This window comes from Ranitomeya variabilis, chromosome 3 (assembly GCF_051348905.1).
Source record: "Ranitomeya variabilis isolate aRanVar5 chromosome 3, aRanVar5.hap1, whole genome shotgun sequence".
NCBI classification, from domain to species: Eukaryota; Metazoa; Chordata; class Amphibia; order Anura; family Dendrobatidae; genus Ranitomeya; species Ranitomeya variabilis.
The window spans coordinates 639,614,694-639,624,298 of record NC_135234.1 but is presented as its reverse complement, the minus strand read 5'-3'; positions in this window follow the sequence as shown (position 1 = coordinate 639,624,298).

Genomic DNA, 9,605 nt, shown 5'->3' with positions numbered 1-9,605 from the left:
GTCTTTCTGTCGGCAACTTCCGTCACGAATATTCATTCGCTGATTGGTCTCACCAGCTGCCTGTCATGGCTGCCGCAACCAATCAGCGACGGGCACAGTCTGATTAGTCTCTCCCTACTCCCCTGCAGTCAGTGCCCGGCGCCCGCTCCATACTCCCCGCAGTCACAGCTCACACAGGGTTAATGCCAGCGGTAACGGACCGCGTTATGCCGCGGGTAACTCACTCCTGAGCGAGAGGGACCTGCCGTGACGTCACGGTCATGTGACCGCGACGTCATCACACCCTCGGATCGGAAGCTGCCGCCTGAACCGAACACAGGCGACAGAACTACAAGGGGCCCCTCGGAAGGTGAGTATATGTTTATTTTTTATTTTTTAACCTGTGACATACGTGGCTGGGCAATATACTACGTGGCTCTGTGCTATATACTACGTGGCTCTGTGCTGTATACTATGACACTGGGCAATATACTACGTGGCTCTGTGCTGTATACTACGTCACTGGGCAATATACTACGTCACTGGGCAATATACTACGTAACTGGGCAATATACTACGTGGCTGGGCAATATACTACGTCACTGGGCAATATACTACGTAACTGGGCAATATACTTCGTAACTGGGCAATATACTACGCAACTGGGCAATATACTACGTGGCTCTGTGCTGTATACTACGTCGCTGTGCAATATACTACGTGGCTCTGTGCTGTATACTACGTAACTGGCCAATATACTACGTGACTCTGTGCTGTATACTACGTAACTGGGCAATATACTACGTCACTGGGCAATATACTACGTAACTGGGCAATGTACTACGTGGCTGTGCAATATACTACGTAACTGGGCAATATACTACGTAACTGGGCAATATACTACGTCACTGGGCAATATACTACGTCACTGGGCAATATACTACGTGGACATGCATATTCTAGAATACCCGATGCGTTAGAATCGGGCCACCATCTAGTAAAATTATAAATGTTCTTAGTTTCTTCTCTATTTACCCCCAGGGACACTTTTCAGGTGGAAGCATGAACCCAGCTAGATCCCTTGGTCCAGCTTTGATCTCTGGAATTTGGGAGCACCACTGGGTAAGTCAATGCTAATAATAAAGATGATATACACTGCTCAAAAAAATAAAATGAATACTTAAACAATAGACTATAACTCCAAGTAAATCAAACTTCTGTGAAATCAAAATGTCCACTTAGGAAGTAACACTGTTTGGCAAGCAATTTCACATGCTGTTGTGCAAATGGAGTAGACAACAGATGGAAATTATTGGCAATTATCAAGACACACTTAATAAAGGAGTGGTTCTACAGGTGGGGACCACAGACCACATCTCTGTACCAATGCTTTCTGGCTGATGTTTTGGTCCCTTTTGAATGTCGGTTGTGCTTTCACACTCGTGGTAGCATGAGACGGACTCTACAACCCACACAAGTGGCTCAGGTAGTGCAGCTCATCCAGTATGGCACATCAATGCAAGCTGTGGTAAGAAGGTTTGCTGTGTCTGTCAGCGTAGTGTCCAGAGACTGGAGGCGCTACCAGGAGACAGGCCAGTACACCAGGAGATGTGGAGGGGGCCATAGGAGGCCAACAACCCAGCAGCAGGACCGCTATCTCAGCCTTTGTGCAAGGAGAAACAGGAGGAGCACTGCCAGAGCCCTGCAAAATGACCCCCAGCAGGCCACAAATGTGCATGTGTCTGCACAAAGGTTAGAAACTCCATGAGGATGGTCTAAGTGTCCGACGTCCACAGATGGAGGTTGTGCTCACAGCCCAACACCATGCAGGACGCTTGGCATTTGCCACAGAACACCAGGATTGTAAAATTCACCACTGGCGCCCTGTGTTCTTCACAGATGAAAGCAGGTTCACACTGAGCACATGTGACAGATGTGACAGAGTATGGAGACGCTGTGGAGAGTGATCTGCTGCCTGCAACATCCTTCAGCATGACCGGTTTGGCAGTGGGTCAGTAATATTGTGGGGTGGCATTTCTTTGGAGGGCCGCACAGCCCTCCATGTGCTCGCCAGAGGTAGCCTGACTGCCATTAGGTACCGAGATAAGATCCTCAGACCCCTTGTGAGACCATATGCTGTTGCGGATGGCCCTGGGTTCCTCCTAATGCAAGACAATTCCATGTGGCTGGAGTGTGTCAGCAGTTCCTGCAAGATGAAGGCATTGAAGCTATGGACTGGCCCACCCATTCCCCAGACCTGAATCAGATTGAATACATCTCGGACATCATGTCTCGCACCATCCACCAACGTCACGTTGCACCACCGACTGTCCAGGAGTTGGCAGATGCTTTAGTCCAGGTCTGGGAGGAGATCCCTCAGAAGACCATCCGCCACCTCATCAGGAGCATGCCCAGGTGTTGTAGGGAGGTCATACAGGCATGTGGAGGCCACACACACTACTGAGCATCATTTCCTTGTCTTGAGGCATTTCCACTGAAGTTGGATCAGCCTTTAACTTCATTTTCCACTTTGATTTTGAGCATCATTCAAACTGCAGACCTCCGTGGGTTATTAGTTGTGATTTACTTTGAACATTTTTAGGTTTTATTGTTCTTAACACATTCCACTATGTAATGAATAAAAATTTACAACTGGAATATTTCATTCAGTGATATCTAGGATATAGAATGTTAGTGTTCCCTTTATTTTTGTGAGCAGTGTATATTATATGCTGTATATTACATGAATATATTGTTCTTCAGTCATATAGATGTAGGTATATATGCTTACCTACTGTGACATTCAGGTGTGAAACTGTTGTCACCTGCAGCCATATTAGATGTTAATCAATCGGGATGGCTAAGCTGCGTATTTCTTTGGCCTGTCAACCTCAACCTTTTCTAATGGTTGTTTCTATTAAACAATTGTCAATTTTAGTTTTCCTGTTGATGCCAGAGTTATTGATTCAAAACTTTTACATTGCATTCTAGAGAATAATTGTTTTATACTCCAAATTACGGTAATTCAATTAAATAAATATGGAGGGCAGCACTAGATGAAAAGAGATTATCCTGCACATACCGTAAATAACAATTTGTAAAGAAAGAGAAAAAGAAGTATGCAAAAAACAGGGGATGCACCTTCAAGAATATAAAGTAACAGATAAATATTTATTAACAGATAACCAAAAAAAACATGCACATAAAAACAGGTAAGAAGCTGGAAAGCTATAGAGTTAAAATGGACGAAAATAAACGATATACCGTAAGTACAATCTAAATGCCAAATATAACAGAAAGCCCACCAATAACTATGTCTGACTGAATGTGATAAAGTGCTGGTGTGTGCTAAATCATTCAGAGCAACAAAGCATTAAATGCCTGAATAAAATAGATACAGTACCCAGATATAAACTGAATAAGTACACCATGACAATGAACAAATGTACTTATAAAAAATATACGGTAATCGTCCTTGCACAAATATAAAGGGAATAACACAGGAATATGTGCAAAAATTAAAGAAATATATATATATATATATATAGCATACTACAGCACAACCAAGGGATCATTGATGGATGAAAACATAAAGATGCGGAGGCAACCTGAATAAATATAAATGAAGCACGTAGGGGTATAGACACTTACATACTTCTTTTTCTATCTTTACGTGCTCCAAGTTATTGGTATTTATTTACGGTTTTCCACTAATATTCAAAACCTCATAAACTAATTACTCATAAACTAATTATATTTTTGGTTCTCTCTAGGTGTACTGGATTGGTCCCATTTTGGGTGCTTTCCTTGCAGGGGCTTCCTATGAATTTTTCTTTGCATCAAGCGCATCAAGAGAAAAGCTGGTCGCCTGTCTAACTTGTAAAGATATAGAAATCGTAGAGGCGGCCAGTGTCTCTCGTTCTTCCCTTTCCATGGCCACACAAACAGCTGCACGAACAAGACCAACCGAACAAAAACATGAACAAAATTAACAAAAAATACAAAGGAAAGACAGATTTATGTGCAGATTACATATAACAAAGTCTCAGCAGAGACTGACAGACTACAGAGTACTGTAACCATGTACTGAATACATGGTTAAAATGTTTGTATACATGTTAAATACTATGGTAAATACATATCTTAGATCATTAGCGGGACTGTTACACTATATGCATTTATCACCTATCCAGGTGCCTTGTGTGAATGGAGCAGTAAAGGAGCACTTGTTCACATGGGAAACAACTGCACATTTACAGGTGTTTCTCACAAAATTAGAATATCATCAAAAAGTTAATTTATTTCAGTTCTTCAAAACAAAAAGAGAAACTCATATCTTACATAAATGGAGTGATCTATTTCAAGTGTTTACATACCTCCCAACTTTTGAAGATGTGAAAGAGGGACAAAGTTAGCGGCGCGTAACGCGCGTCGCAGCAAGTTTTAGGCCACGCCTCTGACCACACCCATTCATAATTAGTCACACCCATATCCACGTCCCAACCACACCCATTTAGCACTGCTGATCACACTGTTTCATATACAATAATTATAAACAAAAAAATATGGCCACACAGTGCTCCATACCGTATAATGACTGCACATGATGCTCCATACTGTATAATGTCCACACATGATGCTCCATACTGTATAATGTCCACACATGATGCTCCATATTGTATAATGGCCACACATGATGCTCCATACTCTATAATGACCGCACATGATGCTCCATACTGTATAATGACTGCACATGATGCTCCATATTGTAGATTGGCCACACATGATGCTCCATACTGTATAATGACCGCACATGATGCTCCATACTGTATAATGACCACACATGATGCTCCATACTGTATAATGACCGCACATGATGCTCCATACTGTATAATGACCGCACATGATGCTCCATACTGTATGACTGCACATGATGCTCCATACTGCATAATGTCCACACATGATGCTCCATACTGTATAATGGCCACACATGATGCTCCATACTGTATAATGGCCACACATGATGCTCCATACTGTATGACTGCACATGATGCTCCATACTGTACAATGACCGCACATGATGCTCCATACTGTATAATGGCCACACATGATGCTCCATACTGTATAATGACCGCACATGAAGCTCCATACTGTATAATGGCCCCAAATGATGCTGCGTTCAGTGTACTGGCCCCACGTTATGCTCCATACTGTATAATGACCGCACAGTGCTCCATACTGTATTATGACCACACATGATGCTCCATACTGTATAATGACCGCACACAAGATGCTCCATACTGTATAATGACCGCACATGATGCTCCATACTGTATAATGACTGCACATGATGCTCCATACTGCATAATGACCGCACATGATGCTCCATACTGTATAATGACCACACATGATGCTCCATACTGTATAATTACTGCACATGATGCTCCATACTGCATAATGTCCACACATGATGCTCCATACTGTATAATGGCCACACATGATGCTCCATACTGTATAATGACCCCACATGATGTTCCATACTGTATAATGGCCACACAGTGCTCCATATTGTATAATGACCACACATGATGCTCCATACTGTATAATGACCGCACATGATGCTCCATACTGTATAATGACCGCACATGATGCTCCATACTGTATAATGGCCGCACATAATGCTCCATACTGTATAATGGCCACATTATGCTCCATACTGTATAATGGCCCCACATGATGCTGCGTACAGTATACTTGCCCCACGTGATGGTCCATACAGTATAATGGCCCCACATGATGCTTTGTACAGTATAATGGCCCCACACGATGCTGTGTACAGTATAATGGCCACACATAATGCTGGGTACAGTACAATAGCCCCACACAATGCTCAATACAGTATAATGGCCCCACACAATGCTGGGTACAGGATAATGGCCACACATGGTTACCCCACCCCCATCATTGCCTTCTCCATCACTACACACACCTTTCACCGCGCACCCTCGCAGCAGCTGGCAGCTTCCACTCCCACGGCGCTGAATGCTGTCATCCAGCTGCGCCGCTGACTGCTCACGTCGCTGCAGCTGTGATACGCCACTGATAAAGACCTCTCCATGTCTCCTGTGCCAGTCAGTGTCAGAGCGAGGAGCAATATCTGCTCCAATCCGACACAGCCAGCGTCCGCTCCGTACACCTCGTACATATGCGACTCCGCTCAATACACCTCGTACACACATGGCTCCGCACACCTCGTACACATGCGACTCCGCTCCATACACACGCGGCTCCGCTCCGTACACCTCGTACACATGCGACTCCGCTCCATACACCTCGTACACACACGGCTCTGCTCCGTACACCTCGTACACACACGGCTCCGCTCCATACACATTGCACACGCTGCTCTCCTCCGTACACCTCGTACGCACACGGCTCCTCTCCGTACACCTCGTACGCACACGGCTCTGCTCCGTACACCTAGTACACACACGGCTCCTCTCCGTACACCTCGTACACACACGGCTCCACTCCGTACACCTCGTACACACGCGACTCTGCTCCGTACACCTCGCACACACGCGGCTCTGCTCCGTACACCTCATACGCACACGGCTCCGCTCCGTACACCTCGCACACACGCGGCTCCGCTCCATACACCTCGTACACACACGGCTCCGCTCCATACACATTAAACACGCTGCTCCGCTCCGTACACCTCGTACACACACGGCTCTGCTCCGTACATCTCGTACACACACGGCTCAGCTCCGTACACCTCGTACATACACGGCTCAGCTCCGTACACCTTGTACACACACGGCTCCGCTCCATACACATTGAACATGCTGCTCCGCTCTGTACACCTCGTACACACATGGCTCTGCTCCGTACACCTCGTACACACACGGCTCCGCTCCATACACATTGAACGTGCTGCTCCGCTCCGTACACCTCGTACACACACGGCTCCGCTCCGTACACCTCGTACACACACGGCTCCGCTCCATACACCTTTCACACGCTGCTCCTCTCCATACACCTCACACACACGGCTCTGCTACATCCACACTGTAAACACCTCCTGACCTCACACATACTTACCCTTCTCCATCGCCATGACAACCAGCAGAGTCCTGTGTACACGGAGGTCCTCCCGATCATGTGACCCCCTGACTCCTCCCATCCTGTGACTTCATCACAGGTCCTCTGTGCACAGAGCAGCCAATATGCTGCTCTGCGGGTGCAGGAGATCAGGGAGCTGACCGGGTGATATACATAACTCCCAACCAGTGCGGGACAACTAATGTCCCGCCCGGGATCATGGGGCTGACTGTCAAAACCGGGACAGTCCCGCTGGATCCGGGATGGTTGGGAGGTATGTGTTTATTTCTGTTAATGTTGATGATTATGTATTACAGCCAATGAAATCCCAAAAGTCATTATCTTAGTAAATTAGAATACTTTATAACACCAGCTTGAAAAATGATTTTAAAATCCGAAATGTTGGCCTACTGAAATGTATCTTCAGTAAATGCACTAAATACTTGGTCAGGGCTCCTTTTGCATCAATTACTGCATCAATGCGGTGTGGCATGGAGGCGATCAGCCTGTGGCACTGCTGAGGTGTTATGGTAGCCCTGGTTGCTTTGATAGCAGCCTTCAGCTCGTCTGTATTGTTGGGTCTGGTGTCTCATCTTCCTCTTGAGTCTTGACAATACCCCATAGACACTCTATGGGGTTAAGGTCAGGTGAGTTTGCTGGCCAATCAAGCACAGTGATACTGGTGTTTTTAAACCAGGTATTGGTACTTTTGTCAGTGTGGACAGGTGCCAAGTCCTGCTGGAGAATGAAATTTCCATCTCCCAAAAGCTTGTCGGCAGAGGGAAGCATGAAGTCTCTAAAATTTCCTGGTAGACAACTGCGCTGACTTTGGTCTTGATAAAACACTGTGGACCTATACCAGCAGATGACATGGCTACCCAAACCATCACTGACTGTGGAAACTTCACACTAGACCTCAAGGAGCTTGGATTGTGTACCTCTCAACTCTTCCTTCAGACTCTGGGACTTTGATTTCCAAATGAAATGCAAAATTTACTGTCATCTGAAAACAACACCTTGTACCATTGAGCAATAGTCCAATTTTCTCCTTGGCCCAGGTAAGACGCCTCTTGCGTTGTCTATTGGTCATGAGCGGCTTGACACAAGGAATGCGACACTTGTAGCCCATGTCCTGGATACGACTGTGTGTAGTGGCTCTTGAAGCAATGACTCCAGCAGCAGTCCACTCCTTGTGAATCTCCCCCAAAGTTTTGAATGGCCGCTTCTTAACAATCCTTTCAAGGCTGTGGTTATCCCAGTTGCTTGTGCACCTTTTTCTACCACACATTTTCCTTCTACTCTGCAATAATATGCTTGGATACATAACTCTGTAACAGCCAGCTTCTTTAGCAATGACCTTTTGTGGCTTACCCTCCTTGAGGAGTGTGTCAATGACTGCCTTCTGGACATCTATCAAGTTAGCAGTCTTCCACATGTGGAGCCTACTGAAATAGACTAAGGGAACTTTTTAAGCGCTTAGGAAGCCTTTGCAGGTGTTTTTTATTAACTAGATTGTGGCCCGATTCTCACGCATCGGGTATTCTAGAATATGCATGTCCCCGTAGTATATGGACAATGATGATTCCAGAATTCGTGGCAGACTGTGCCCGTCGCTGATTGGTCAAGGCAACCTTTATGACATCATCTTCACCATGGCAACCATTATGACATCTACGTCGATAGTGTGCCCGTCGCTGATTGGTCGAGGCCTGGTGGCCTCGACCAATCAGACACGCGGGATTTCCATTATGACATCTACGTCGATACTGTGCGCGTCGCTGTCATGTCGGACGCTGTTCAGACAGGGCGAGGTTCGAGGCCTGAACATGCACACCATCAGTGTAAACTTCAGGTAGAGGGTCAGTCAGGATTTCCCTAGTCTTAGGAAAATTGCAGGAGCCCGGGTTATTAGCTCTCGCTCACCAAGTCTCTCCCGGACATTATAATCGGCCCAACAACAACAAAAAAAAAAAAAAAGAGGGGTTTCTTTTTTTTTTTGTCATGGATCCCATGACTTCCATAACCCGCCAGTTGGAGGCGCTGTCCCTACAGGTCACTGAGTTGAGGGGGGCAGTGCAGCAACAGGGACTAGCAGTGTCCAATGTGCAAGCTGGAGCGACAGGAAGAGTTACTGAGCCTAAATTTCCGTTGCCTGAAAAATTTGCTGGGGAACGCAGTAAATTTGTTTCTTTTCGTGAAGCTTGCAAACTATATTTCCGTATGCGCCCGATATCTTCGAGTAATGAGGCTCAGCGTGTGGGCCTGGTGTTGTCATTGTTAAGTGGGGATCCCCAAGCGTGGGCGTTTTCTTTGCCATCTGATTCTGCGGCATTTGTCTCTGTGGAGAGTTTTTTTTCTTCTCTTGGGAAAATCTACGATGAACCTGACAGAATGGCTCTGGCAGAATCTAAGATACACTCTATTCGCCAGGGGGAGCGAGTAGCAGAGGATTACTGTTCTGAATTCCGCCACTGGGCGATCGATACCCAATGGAATGATCCAGCATTGCGGAGTCAGTTTAT